The following is a 12982-nucleotide window of genomic DNA, read 5'->3' as shown; positions in this document are numbered from 1 at the left end:
GTCCTTAAAAACGGTCGACATGGATTAACCATATGATCCTAGCAATTCCATACCTAGGCATGTACCAAGAAAAATGAAAGCATATGTCCACGCAAATACTTGTACAAAAATCTTCATAGCAGTATTATTCACAATAGCTATAAAATGGAAATAACCCAAATATCTATAATTGGTAAATGGTTAAACAAAAGTGGTATATCCATATAATGGAATACTATTCAGCGATAAAAAGGAATGAAATATTGATTCATGCTATAATATGAATGAACTTAAAAAACATTATGTTTGAGTAAAAGAAAACAGATTCAAGAGGCCACACATATTGTATGACTCCATTTAAATGAAATGTTCAGGACAGGCAAATCTGTAGAGACGGAAAGAAAGATTAGCCATTGCTTAAGGCTGGGGGATGGGCATAAGTGCAAATGAGCATGAGGTTTCTTTTTGGGGTGATGACAATGCTCCAAAATGAGATTGTGGTGATGTTTTCACAACTCTGTAAATGTACTAAAATAATTGAATTACACACTTAAAATGAGTGAATTTTATGGTGTGTGTAAATTAGGCTTCCATAGATCTGTTTCAAATAACAGTGAGAGGAAAGGAAATGAAGACATTTTGTATTGTAAACGTTCTTAAAGAATTTTGCTGTTAAGAGTTGCAGAGAAAAGATGTATAGCAGGATGGATCGAGGAAGATTTTTAAAACTTATTACAGAAAATTTCAAACATACACTTAAGTGGAAAACCCCCATGTACCCATCATCCACACACAATAATCACTAACTCAGGACCACTCTGGTTCCATCTCTACCTTCACTCTCCACCCTAGATTATTTTGGAACAAATTCTAATCATTTTTATCAAAAATATTTTAGTATCTCAAAAGATAAGGACTCTTAAAAAGCATAATCACAATATTATTACTGTGTTTAAAATTTCACAATAATTCCTTAATATATATCCTTAATTATGCAGCCAATGTTCAAATTTCCTCAATTGTCTAATAAATATATATGTATAGTTTGTTTGAATCAGGATCAAATCAAGATCCATTCATTGCATTTGGTTGATGTGTCTCTTAAGTCTCTCTCTTTTCTTTTAAATAGACTAGGTTTTAGAACAGTTTTAATTCTACAAAAAAGTTGAGATGATACTACAGAGCATTCCCATGTACCCTGCACCCAATATTTCCTATTACTAACATGTAAGTATAATACAGTTGTTATAATTAATGAATCAAAATTGATAAATTATCATGAAAGTCCATACTTTCTTCAGACCTTCTTAATTTTTACCTAATGTCCTTTACCTGTACCAAGATCTCATCCAAGATAAAATCTTACATATATTTGCCATGTATCCCTTTTTGTTTGTGACAGTTTCTCAGACTTTTCCAGTTTTTGATGACCTTGACAATTTTGAGGAATACTGATCAAGTATTTTGTAGGACTCCCTTATTTTGGAATTTGTTTGGTGTTTTTCCCATAGCTAGACTGGCAGCATATATATATATTTTTTTTAATCTTTATTTTTTTTTTGGCACTTATTTGTTGAATAAGTGGCTTGTTTCCTAGAGAATTTTCTGCATTCTAAATTTTGCTAATTGCATTCCTATGTCATTTACCATGCACCTCTGCCTCCTCCATTTTTTTCCCCTATGTACTGGTAGTTAGATTTAAAGACTTGATATGATTCAGGATCTATTTTTTTTTTGGCAAGGATATGTCATAGGTAGTATTGTGCTGTATTTTTCCATCAGGAAGCATATAATTCTAGTTGGCAGCCATTGATGAGCATTGCCTAAACTCATTACTTTATTAAGGGTGGTAAAATGGTGATGATAATTCTGTCATTCTCTATTTATTTCATTTATATGGAGAAACGATGCCTCATCTACTGTTTCATTATGATTTATTTAGGAAAGGCAGATTAATACCTTTTTTACTCTTTATTTTCCAGTTTTCAGAATAATGAGATCATTCTCTAGCATTCTCCAAAACTCCAGTGTGTTTTTATTTAGTATAAATATGAATAAATCCTTTTTAGTGTGTTTTAATCACTTAACATTGGTTACTTTAGTTGGTGCTCAATTTGTCCCATATTTGGCCAATGTAAACCTCATGTTGACAGGATCCTAATATCTTTGATGGCCTCCTTGCCACCAGGGTCATCTGGCACATATACTTCTAACATGGTTCTTTTTAGTGGAAATGGTACTAAGAGACCTCAGTTTGGGTGCTAAGGAAAGTTTTTACTTATTTATTTTTTATTTTTTAAGATAAGAAGTATAACATGTTTGCTTGCTGATGTGTGTGATTCACTGCAGAGAGAGGTGTTGCAGGAGAGGGAGAGTTGCTGAAGGAATGTCCTTGAGTAGGTGAGAGGAGCTGGTGTCCAGTGCTCAAGTGGAGGGGTTGGTTATCAGTGAAAGTGAAGTGAAGGGAGAGTGTGTAATGAAAAAGAAAATGTGAAATAATTTAAACATTGTGAGTGAGTGACTAGGGAAATGCTGGGTACTACTAATGGCCAACTTGAAGTTTGTGATTATAAATATTCTATGAGCACAATTGTGTGTTTTTATTCAACTACTCCAGCTGCTTGGATGTAGGCAAAAGTAGATGGGAAGTTGGATTTAGCCACAGCTGGGCTTTTACCAGGCTGGTATGATGGAGAGAGTAAGAGAAATGGGAGTTGAGTGTGCAAGGTAGCCATTATAGCAGTGTGTTATGAAATCTAAGTGGGGTAGGGTTGGAAGAGGGTGGAATATCTTATTGTTAGGGTTGAGGGGTTGGAAGTCTAGGGAGTAGAAATAATTTTGGAGAAGAGAGAGTGACTTGCAAAGACAGGAGGTGTTAGGCACAGTGTAGGATACTTAAAATTGAGATTATGGAGAGATTACAGGTCTAGGTAATGATAAGGTTATGGTATGACTGTGGAGTGGGTGGCTGCAGGACAGGGAGGACAAGATCATTTGAGGTGAAGCAATCAAGAGGTCAAGGTGCGAGGCCAGGGTGTCGGATTGTCTTGGTCAACAGAGAAGCCACTAAGAATGGTAGTAGGAGTGGGATGATGAGAAGACAATGACCCAGGGGCTGAACTCTTCTATAACTGGTAGAGGGAAAGGGGTAACAGATGATAGTTAAATGCTGGCAAGGGGAGCAGCTGAGGGTGATGTAGGCTGGCTGCATGTACTTCAGAACAGCTGATGCTGTAATACCCTTGACCATCATTGAAAAATACTGTATATTCATTTATTCACTAATCGTCATCAAAAATTTATTTTCTACCCTGTGATAAGCAACCTTCCGCCCCCTGCCCTCATAGAATTTAAATGTATTAATCACAAAGTTATCCTTATAAAGTCAGGCCATTCTCAGGACACCCTCAGTTAATCAGACACCCACTCAATCTTCTGGTTAATTGACTGTGTGTGTGTGTGTGTGTGTGTGTGTGTGTGTGTGTGTGTGTGTGTGTGTTAGTGAATTTTAATGAACAAAGTTTCTGGAATTAAAAATCTTATGTATTGAATTCACAAATATGAAAACTCCTTGTTCCCACAGAAAGCCCCACCCTTCAAGGAAGCTAAGTGGTCTCATGACAGGAATCAAAGTGAAGAGTTCTATCGGGGAGATAGGGAGGCGATGGTGATATAAGAATCACCTGTGGAGTTGAAGGACTTCAGAGTTGAAAAGAATCTTAGTGATGATTGGTCTTGCCTGTAGTTTTCTAACTTTTTCTTTCCATCATATCAAATAGAGAAGATTTTTGTCAATCAAAATTGTACTTGCAAAAGAGGTATAGGCTCAGTGCTCTGGTTGAGTCTGGCCCTTCCTGGGACCTTGACCAATACCCAGAGTGCCCCTGAAAAGTTCCCACTGGATATAGGATTCTGGGGAACACAATTTGAAATCTGCTCACTTTATCTAATTTCAAATTCCCTCTTTTGCTGAGGCCCAAAGAGAAGTGACCTGCCCAAGGTGACCTGGGACTTTGTACCAGCACCCAGTGTCCTGACCCATGGTCAGGTGTGACTGAGGAGGGCACAGATGAGGCAGAGCAGGGTGAAGATGGAAGACAGGGCCTCAGTTCCTGAGTCCTCACTGAATGGTTTGGGTGTTTTCCATTAGTAGTTCTGACTATGGAGACAAAAATTTTCTTGCAACAAAAGGCTGTTGGGGGCTCTTTTGGTGGGGGAAAGAAAATTGTAATATAATGGAAAAAACATAGCTTTGGATTTTGATATACTGGATTTAAGTCCTGCCTTTACCACCACCACTGACATTGCTTGGACTAGCTATCCTTTCTCAGCCTCATCTAGTTCCCTCATTTGCAAAGAAAAGATGATTACCTAATGTGAGAATTACATGAGATAATGTTTGTATAGTGTCTGGCCCATAATAAGAAATCAAGAAATGACAATTTTTTATATAAATATTATTGGGTGTTGTCCTTTTTATTAGTGGAAGGATGACTGTACCCCCTTCGATATTTCCTAAATGACTTCCTTCCAGATTCAGAGAAGCTTTTCCATTTCCTGGGTCTTGGGGTTTCGTGAGCAGGCTTATTGCCCTCGCTATCTTCCTCAGTGGTTGACTTGCTGGGACCGTTCTCCCCATGTCCATTTTCCAGCTGCCTTGGCCCTCTCCCCAAAGGTGACCACTGTAGTCAGCAGGGCCTTTGCCTGGGTTCTTGGTTCTCGGGTATTTTTTGGGATTCGTCACATAGAGTGACTGCTCATTGCTCCAGTATCTGCTATGGACTCATGGAAGGTGTCGACTGGGGTCCTGTGGGTTTTGGACAGTGGCTCTGAAGTTGACCCTGATGGCACTGATCTCCTTTCATGATGTGACAGCCCACAGTAGTTCCTTCTGGAAAGCCTGGCCTGAAAAGAGGAGGTGGGCTGGGGAAAGGCCTGGGATCCAGATGGGGTTGAGAGAAGCCCCTGTCATAGTGCAGAGGTATCGTCTCTAAGTCAGCAAGCTGTGCCCACCCCTTTACCTTCACGCAACTGTCCCTGGCAATCAGACCTTGGTAGGGGAGCTTCGGGGCTGGCGTGAGTCAGTGAGTGGGTGCTGGGTGAAGAGGGTGGGAGATGGACAGGGAGATACCTGGGCGACTCAGCCAGTGTCAGGCACTGTCCTAGGAGACCCTGGACTGGAGCCACTGGGAGGAACAGCATTATGGGCTATCCCTTTCCCAGTAAGATTGACAATTAAACTTGAAAATAGACTTTAAAATTTTTACTGGACATGCGTAGTCATGGATTGACAACCCTTCATTTTAAGTTTAGAAACTATTGCACAAAGAGGCAAAAGTTAAAGATAGCTCAACGAATTATTTATTTATTTACCTCTGAAGAGAAAAGCAATCATGTGCTGGTGTCTAGTATGAGGAAGAAATCTATTAAAACATTAAAGACACTTAAGTCCAAAAATTTGTAAGTACAAGAATGCTTGACAGGATAAGTAAAATAAGCAAAACAATTGCTTGACCCTTAGTAAATGTCCTCAAGTCCTCAGCCCCGGGAATCCAAACGATCTGTGAATCTCTTTTTTTCTACCTCTCTTGCCAAACTTTACTGAACACTTGGTGAGGAGAGAGAACTGTTGGACGGGTTTTCAGTGGAATCAGTGTTTTCTCAGTATTAGGAAGAAGCTCTTAGGCAGTGGAGGGGGTTGGAACGAGAAGGGGAAGTTGATGCTGGAGCTCAAAGCTGGAGCTCAAAGAGCTTGGGTGGGCAAGGGGTGGGAGGGCTGAGGGTTCAAATGGGGGGAGCTAATAGGGGTGAAGCGTGACACTGGGGTAAGGAGCAGGTATTTGGCTGGGTCTTCAGGACCTGTCTGGGAGGGGATGAAGTGGCAGACTCAGTGACGGAGCAAAGGGTCCTGAGATGCGTGGTGTGGGCAGGTAGGAGGTCAGGGTGCAGTGTGCCACGAAGGCAGCTAGAGATGGTGAGACTGGCAGCTGGCCACCCTCCTGGGCTTCTCTGGTCTACTCACAACCCACCCTCCCTGAGTGTTTGGGACAAGAGGTAAATTTTTAGTCTCATGCCTGTGCCGATGGTGAGGCGGGAAGTGACTCCCCTGGATCCTGGCCCCAGCTTGGCACAGTCATTGATCAAGGCCTACCCGTCTTCAGCCCGCCTTCCTCTGAGCCTGACCCATCGTTGGGCGTTAAGAGAATCTGTTTGCACTAAAGGATCTCTGGCTTCTCAGCTCTGCCCTGCAGAGGTTCCCAGTCCAGGTGGGAGAGCCAGACACTTACAACAAGCAGAACTGTGAATGTGATGGGAGGTGGGCTGAACATTCCCCATGGACACTCTGGGACGAAGCCTGGATGCTCTCTATCCTCACAGCTCTGACAACTACCAAATGGTCCTGCAGCCACATGGTGGATGTCTCCAGCCCAGACCTCTCCTTGGGCTTCAGACCCACATTTTCAACTGCCTTCTCCACTCTCCACTGGGATGTCTAACAGGGAAGTCAACAGAAACAGGGCCAAATTCAAACTCCTGATTCCTTGCTTCAGTGACTCCCCCCCGCCCCTCCCCCTCCTCGAATTCCAGATAAGTCCTCTTCCCATTGCTTAGGCCAGATACCTGGCAATTACTCTTCTCTTTCTCTTACACTTCACGCCTAATTCACCAGCCAATCCTGCCACTTCTGCCTTCAAAATCAATCTGCCTCCACCCCTTTTCATCCCTATTTAGAGCACCCCACATCTGGTCTAAGCAGTGGGGCCCAGATAGGACTGAGTGAGGCTCTGCCCTCCCTGGTCTTGCCTGGGTCTCTGCTGCGGCTTCCTGACTGTTCTGTTCCCATCCTTCTGAGTCTGTTCTCCAAACAGTAATTGAATGATGACATCAAAGCGGAAGCCTTGTTGTTCCTGGGGTATGAAATGTCAGGAAACAGATGAAATGATATGAGATCTGAGATTTACTTCACAATAATCCAGAAGGAGTGGGAAATGGGTGGAAGTAAATATGATTGGAGCTGGAAGATGGGGAAGAGGGCATTCATTGAATTGTCATTTCTTATACTATTCTGTCAACTTTTGTATATGTTTAAAACATTTTATAATAAAGGTAAAATAAAACAATCCAATAAAGTCATATACATCTGATTAAAAAGTTCAAAAGGCTCTCCATCTCTCTGAGGATAAACATCTAAGGCCATGAAATGTAAAAAGCCCCATCTTTGTGCCCAGGGCACACCCAGACCACCTAATTTGAATCTCTGTAGGTGGAACAGAAGCATCAGCAGTGGGCCCTAAAGTGTGGTCCCCAGCCCAGTAAGTAGCACCAGCATCACCTTGGAACTTGTTAGAAATGCACATTCTCAGGCTCTGCCCGTACTTACTGAATCAGAACCTTGGGGGTTGGACCCAGCAATCTGTTTTCAGAAACTCTCCAGGTAAATCAGTTGCTTGGTGCAGAGGCTGAGGCCCCAGGAGTCAGGCCTGAGGAAGCTGATGGAGGTGCTCTTGAAGGACAAGCCAAGTGAAAGGAAGCACAGGTCTGGGATCCACAGAGCCCGGGACAGAGTCATGGCACTGGTCCCTCTGTTCCCATTATCATCAGTGCAGAGCCTAGGGACTGTGGAGCTGACTTGCCTGTCTCCTATTCAGGGGAGGAGGTGGGGAGTGCCCAGGACTGTGGTGGGTTTGCGATCCCCACACCCCAATAGGATAGGAAGGAGAAGAGCGCACTCTTCCGGTGAAGATTTATATGGTGCTATTGAGACATCTCGGGGTGTGGCTCTCACACCAGGTCCTGTAGCTACTGAGCTGAAAAGGCCAGGGTTGGAAGCTCAGTCTGCATTCTCAGGCTTGTCAACAGCACTCCATTATTTGTGTGCTCTGCATCCTGTGACTACCTAGTTATAATTTAAAGTGGAGCAGGATGGGGGTTCATAAGTCTTGGGACCTTTGATTTTTTTAAAAAACAAGTCTAAGTTCACTCTGCCCTTATTTTCATTTCATTTTTCTCTCTCTTTTATTTTTTAAAATAGGTCTTTCTACAACTTTCCCACGGACAAACATTTTCTTGTGGGTCCCCTGAGACTGCCCTGACTTCTTTTTTTCTCTTTCTCCACTTTAGATGACTGAGTCTTTGCTATGGAGACCACCTCTCTCTGGGGTACTGAACTCTTCTCAGAGGATGTGTGGGAGAGACCTCTACTCCTCCCCGAAAGTGCTCTGGGCGGGATGTGGGCAAAGGCTCTCTGGATCCCACCCTTCTGGGCACAGGAGCTCCTTGGGTACATTTGAGGCCTGAGGACTCTACCTTTCTGTGACCTGGGGGATTGGGGAGACAGGAGTGCCCTAGGGAGATTCTGGAAGACTTGCCACCCCCCACCCTCCAGCATATCTTTTGGTGAATGTGACCTGTTACCCACCCCTTAGTGGAAAGTCCTCCTTGACACTGGACTTCTACTCACCAAGAATGTCTAACTCTTGACTGTGGAAAGGGAGGAGCAGACTGATCCCTGTTTTCCAGGAGGTGAAGGTGTGGTCTGTGGCAAGCAGAGTCCTTCAGAAGCTGGTGCCATGCCTGCCCCCCTGGGAGAGGAACTGGGTGCAGCTCCAGGGCAAGGCGGGACCCTCATCCTGCAATGGGAAAAGCAAATGGGAAAGTCCAGGACCTTGGAGAGTCTGATCACCTTGGGAGGGGCAACCTGTCACAGTCACTGGGAACCACTACTCCTGCCCACTTGCATTTTTAGCCAAAGAGAAGATATCACTTTAGAGGAGGAGGAGGGGATGGAATGGGAAATGGTGAGTGGAGTCAGTGGACGACTTGAACCTGCAGATGTGAACTAGATGTTTCTGGTACCCCTTTGAGTATCCTATCTGACACCTGATGGCAGTGAGAAGTTCGTGGAGGGGCTGAACAGAACAGATTGGCAGGAAAAACCTTGGAGGGGCTGATCAAGGGAATGTGAGGATGCTTCTTGTCCACAGAAGCTAGCTTCTGTGGGTGGCAGTGAGGGCAGGAGCAATGCATGAGAACAGTGCAGGTGGGGGCAGGTGGGTGAGGGGAGAGCTAGTAACAGGGTGTTAGGCACTGGGCTTCCCTGAGCAGGAAGGTGGGGCAGGGAAGTCCAGAGGGGACAGAGGGACATCTGTAGTGAAGCCAGGGGCACAGAAAAGAACCTGGGAGCAGCTTGATGCGGTGAGAAATTTGGGGAGAGAAGAGGGTTTAGAGTGGCCTGATTGAGGTGCTGGGTAGCCAGGCCAGTTGTTACTCGTTTTCAGAATAATGTGGACAAAGAGCTCAGAGCCTTGTATTGGAAAAAGCCTCCTTCCTGTGTGCTTATTACATTTGTCCCTTTTTATGTATCTTATTCAAAATTCTTTAAAAATCTCTTGAGTGTAAACTGAAAGGATAAAAGAGGCCATTCCTCCTGTGATCTTGGAAGTGAAGGTGGCAGAGGTGGGTGGGGGTGTTCCTGGCGAGCCTTCTGGGGGCCAGCTGGTATAGAGCCCACACCTCAGGTCTGCTTTAGCACCTTCTGGAAGGCCCCCACCTCCCAGCCAAAAACCTTCCTCTGTTCCCTGGAGGCTCAACCAGTGGCAGGGGTGGGGCAAAAGTGATGGCAGGGCCTCTGCTGGTCCCACAGGGTGGTCTGGGCAATTGCTTCAGGCCTGGAGACATCAAGAGCTGTTTTGTCCCACTCCAGAGCCAGCCCTGGCTGTCTAGTCTACGTGCACCCAGATTTCCACTTATTGGGCTTGTCATCGGGTTGTCATTGGTGTCTACATCTTTGTGGAGGGGATGGTTGTCATCTGGCAGAAGCAATAGTTGGGTAACCTGGAAAGATTCTCATGGTAGAAATGGATGGGGGGGTTTTCGTATTAACCCCTCCCCCCAGGTCTGTTTGTCCTTGGTTGTGTTACTGTCTGTTGCCCCCGCGCCCATTCTTTCTCATTTTTCCTTGCTCGACTTTGTGACCTTGGTGACTGAACTCTATGAATTAATCATGGGGGCCCCCTTGCTGGTGGCTTCTCACTGGGTTTGGCCAATAGGAGGCACCTGTGGTGGAAGGAGAGGGCATGGGGTATTTCTCCCATGCAGCTCTCCCTCTGTCAGTGTCTGGGCTCCTCTGGAACTACAGCTGTCATCCTGTTGTTCCTCCTCCTCCTGTCCCTTTGTGACTAGGGTGGGAGAGGGAGTAAAGGCTCCCTGTTGCCTTAGGACCCCCTGCTGTTCCCCTCACCCATCCTTCACCCATATAAACAGCTTCTTTTTTGCAACTCTGCAGCTGGACCACTTCAGTGAAATTCTGCTTCCCGCTGAGAACCTCTATCTCTCACTCTTCTCTTCTCAGGCCTCACAGGGCTGGGTAAGGGCTGATTTCCTGTAAGGTGGGACTTTCTCTCCTCACTCAAGACTGTGTTCTTTCTCAGCAGAAACTGAGGACAGAGTCTTCAGCTTCATTTTCATCTCTCTCTCCTGGGATTCAGCCTCTAATTCCTCCCTCTGCCGTGAACCTCTGGTTCCAGCTCCCTCAGTCAGTGCCTCCTTAGAAAGGAAGACATTTTCTCAGGCGTCAGGTGTCAACCAGCCATTTTCAGCTTCATTCCAGGGATCTCAGAGTCTCCCCAGGGGAGTCAAAGCTGAAAACCTGGGTGCTCCTCCAGCACTTCTCCAAGAACAGCCTCTCCTCCCCTTTCCTCTCTCCTCTCTGAGGTGTATCTTAACTTAGGCATCTGAGGGATCTGCCTTCTTGTCCATGTTCCTTTGTGATTTTCCCCCCTTCACCACGTGTCCTGTCAGGTGGCCAAATTGTGAGGCTGGTTGGACCCGGCAAGAGACTTCGTCTTCCCCAGATACATGCAGCCAGCTGTCAATAGATACCCGCTGAACAAGTGCGGGCAGGAGTATGTCCTATAACCTTTCAGTAGGGGCACTGTGAGGGGTGAAGGAGGGGGGGCAGGCAGGTGAGGGCACCAGCTTATTTGGGGGAAATGGCAAGAGCCAAGGTCTGGCATTTCCTGGTGTGGCGGCAGCGACAGGTGTGTGTGTGTGTGTGTGTGTGTGTTATCCATGATAGGAGAGACCCTCACCCTCTCAAGCCTCAAGGGAGCAGTGAGATTGGGGAGCAAGGTGAGATGGACCAATATGTGGGGACATGCTTGGACAAAGATGCCGACATTGTCCCAGCACTCTCCTGTGGCAACTCAGTTTTGTTGTTAAAAATGAATAATATTAAAATAAATAAGAAAATAAAATGAATAGGAATTAATTCTTCGGTAAGTAAATAAGTAGTGAATTATGTCCCACCGCCCCGTGTCGCTCCCTGGTGTTCCTGTCCTGACTGCCCCCTCAGCCCGCCAGGCCTCATTTCTGCCACCACACATTTGTTTTACCCGCTTTTAACTTCTTTTATCAGGAGTTCTGCAGCATGCGATCGTTTGTGTCGTTTGTGTCTAGTTTCCTGCGTGCCTGTCCACATTTCTAAGTTCCCTTGTCTGTATCATCCACTCCCTCCAGCAGGGAAGTGCTCTTTCTGCCACCATGTGGCGGCCACAAGGGGACAGCAGAGTCTGATGGAACCTGGCAAGACCTGGCTGGTGGCCTTTCTATTGTTGCCTGGGTTACTCCCCGCACCCACACAACACCCTCTTTATGGGCGTCTCCCAGGCAGTTGCTGCAGGGTGGTCCTACTTCCCGCTCTGAGACATGCTGCTTTACAGAGGATTTCTGGAGCGGAGGGTTAGAGCAGGGGTTTCCAAACCTATCACACACTCCTTTCAGTAATGTAGTTTGAATATGCAGCTAACAAATATGTGCAAATATTATACAGATTATAAAAATAAACACATTTAAGGAGATAAGATTGAAACTTTCATAATAGAAATTCTAATTTTTTTGTTCTGCCTCCCCTCCTGCCTGTAGACTCCTGGAACACCCTGGCGTTGGTGCCACCAATCTGGTGGACACTGTTTAGAGCTCGGCTGAGCTTTGCAGGGAAAGAACCTGGCTCCTCTCAGGGTTTGGTCATACAACCACGTGACTCAGGGCAGGTCCGCTCATATTGTTCAGCTTCTGTGCTCCAGCTATAAAATGAGGACAGTAAGACTCTCCTCAGAGGATTATATTACATCATTCATTGAAATAAAGAATGTAATGTTCAGAGTAAAACAGTACTGGGTGAATAGCAGGCCTGAGTATTCAGAGATGGTCATTAGCGAGCAGGGCCTGGCCTCAGGGCTTCAGCCTACAGTTCACCTCAGGGAGACAAGTTTCCCAGACACTCTGTTTGACAATCTGGGGACTGTTAGAATCAGCTTCTCAAGGTTGGTCAGGGCCTCTCCTGCCTCTAGCACCCCAGGCCCCTCTCCTCTGATCCTTTCACAGACCCTTTCCTGCAGGCCCTTTCCTGTAACCTGGCACTCGAATCCCTCCCTCTAGGCCTTGCCTGTTTCACCCTTGACCATGGATGGGCCTAACCTACGTGGGATTGAAAAGTGAGTAAATTCTTCCCAGGTCACTGACTGGGTCACCCATATGGGCGGTATCCGTGCTCATTCTCTGCAAAGCATTCATAAACTTTGCAGTGACTGAGAGACTTGTGTCTTTTCTGGAGACTCATCCCCAGATAACTCAGAGAACACTGAGAGGACCCTGCACCTTCCTTTTTTCTTCTCCTTACCCCCTCTCTCCCCTTTCCTCCCCTTCCTTCCTCCTCCTTCCTTCCTTCTCCCTGATCTCACTCCTTTCCCTTTAATATCACAGGGCTTGGCTGGGAGTGCTGCCTCCTCACCTCCTCTGGATCTCAGACTTTGGAGGCAGAGTGGACTGTCCACTCAGAGGGTGGTGGGGCAGGTGCCAGGCCAGGTGGGCTCTGCAGTGGGCCTCTGGGTGGACCTGGGCAGGCCCCGACTCCTGGGAGTGAATGAGGGGCTTAAGGAATTCTCTGGGGCACCTTTGGTTGGATAATTCAGTTATGGGATATCAGCTTATAGTGGGAGGGGCT

This window comes from Pteropus medius, unplaced genomic scaffold (genome assembly GCF_902729225.1).
Source record: "Pteropus medius unplaced genomic scaffold, Ma_sr-lr_union100, whole genome shotgun sequence".
Lineage (NCBI taxonomy): Eukaryota > Metazoa > Chordata > Mammalia > Chiroptera > Pteropodidae > Pteropus > Pteropus medius.
Note: the sequence above shows the minus strand (reverse complement) of the source record.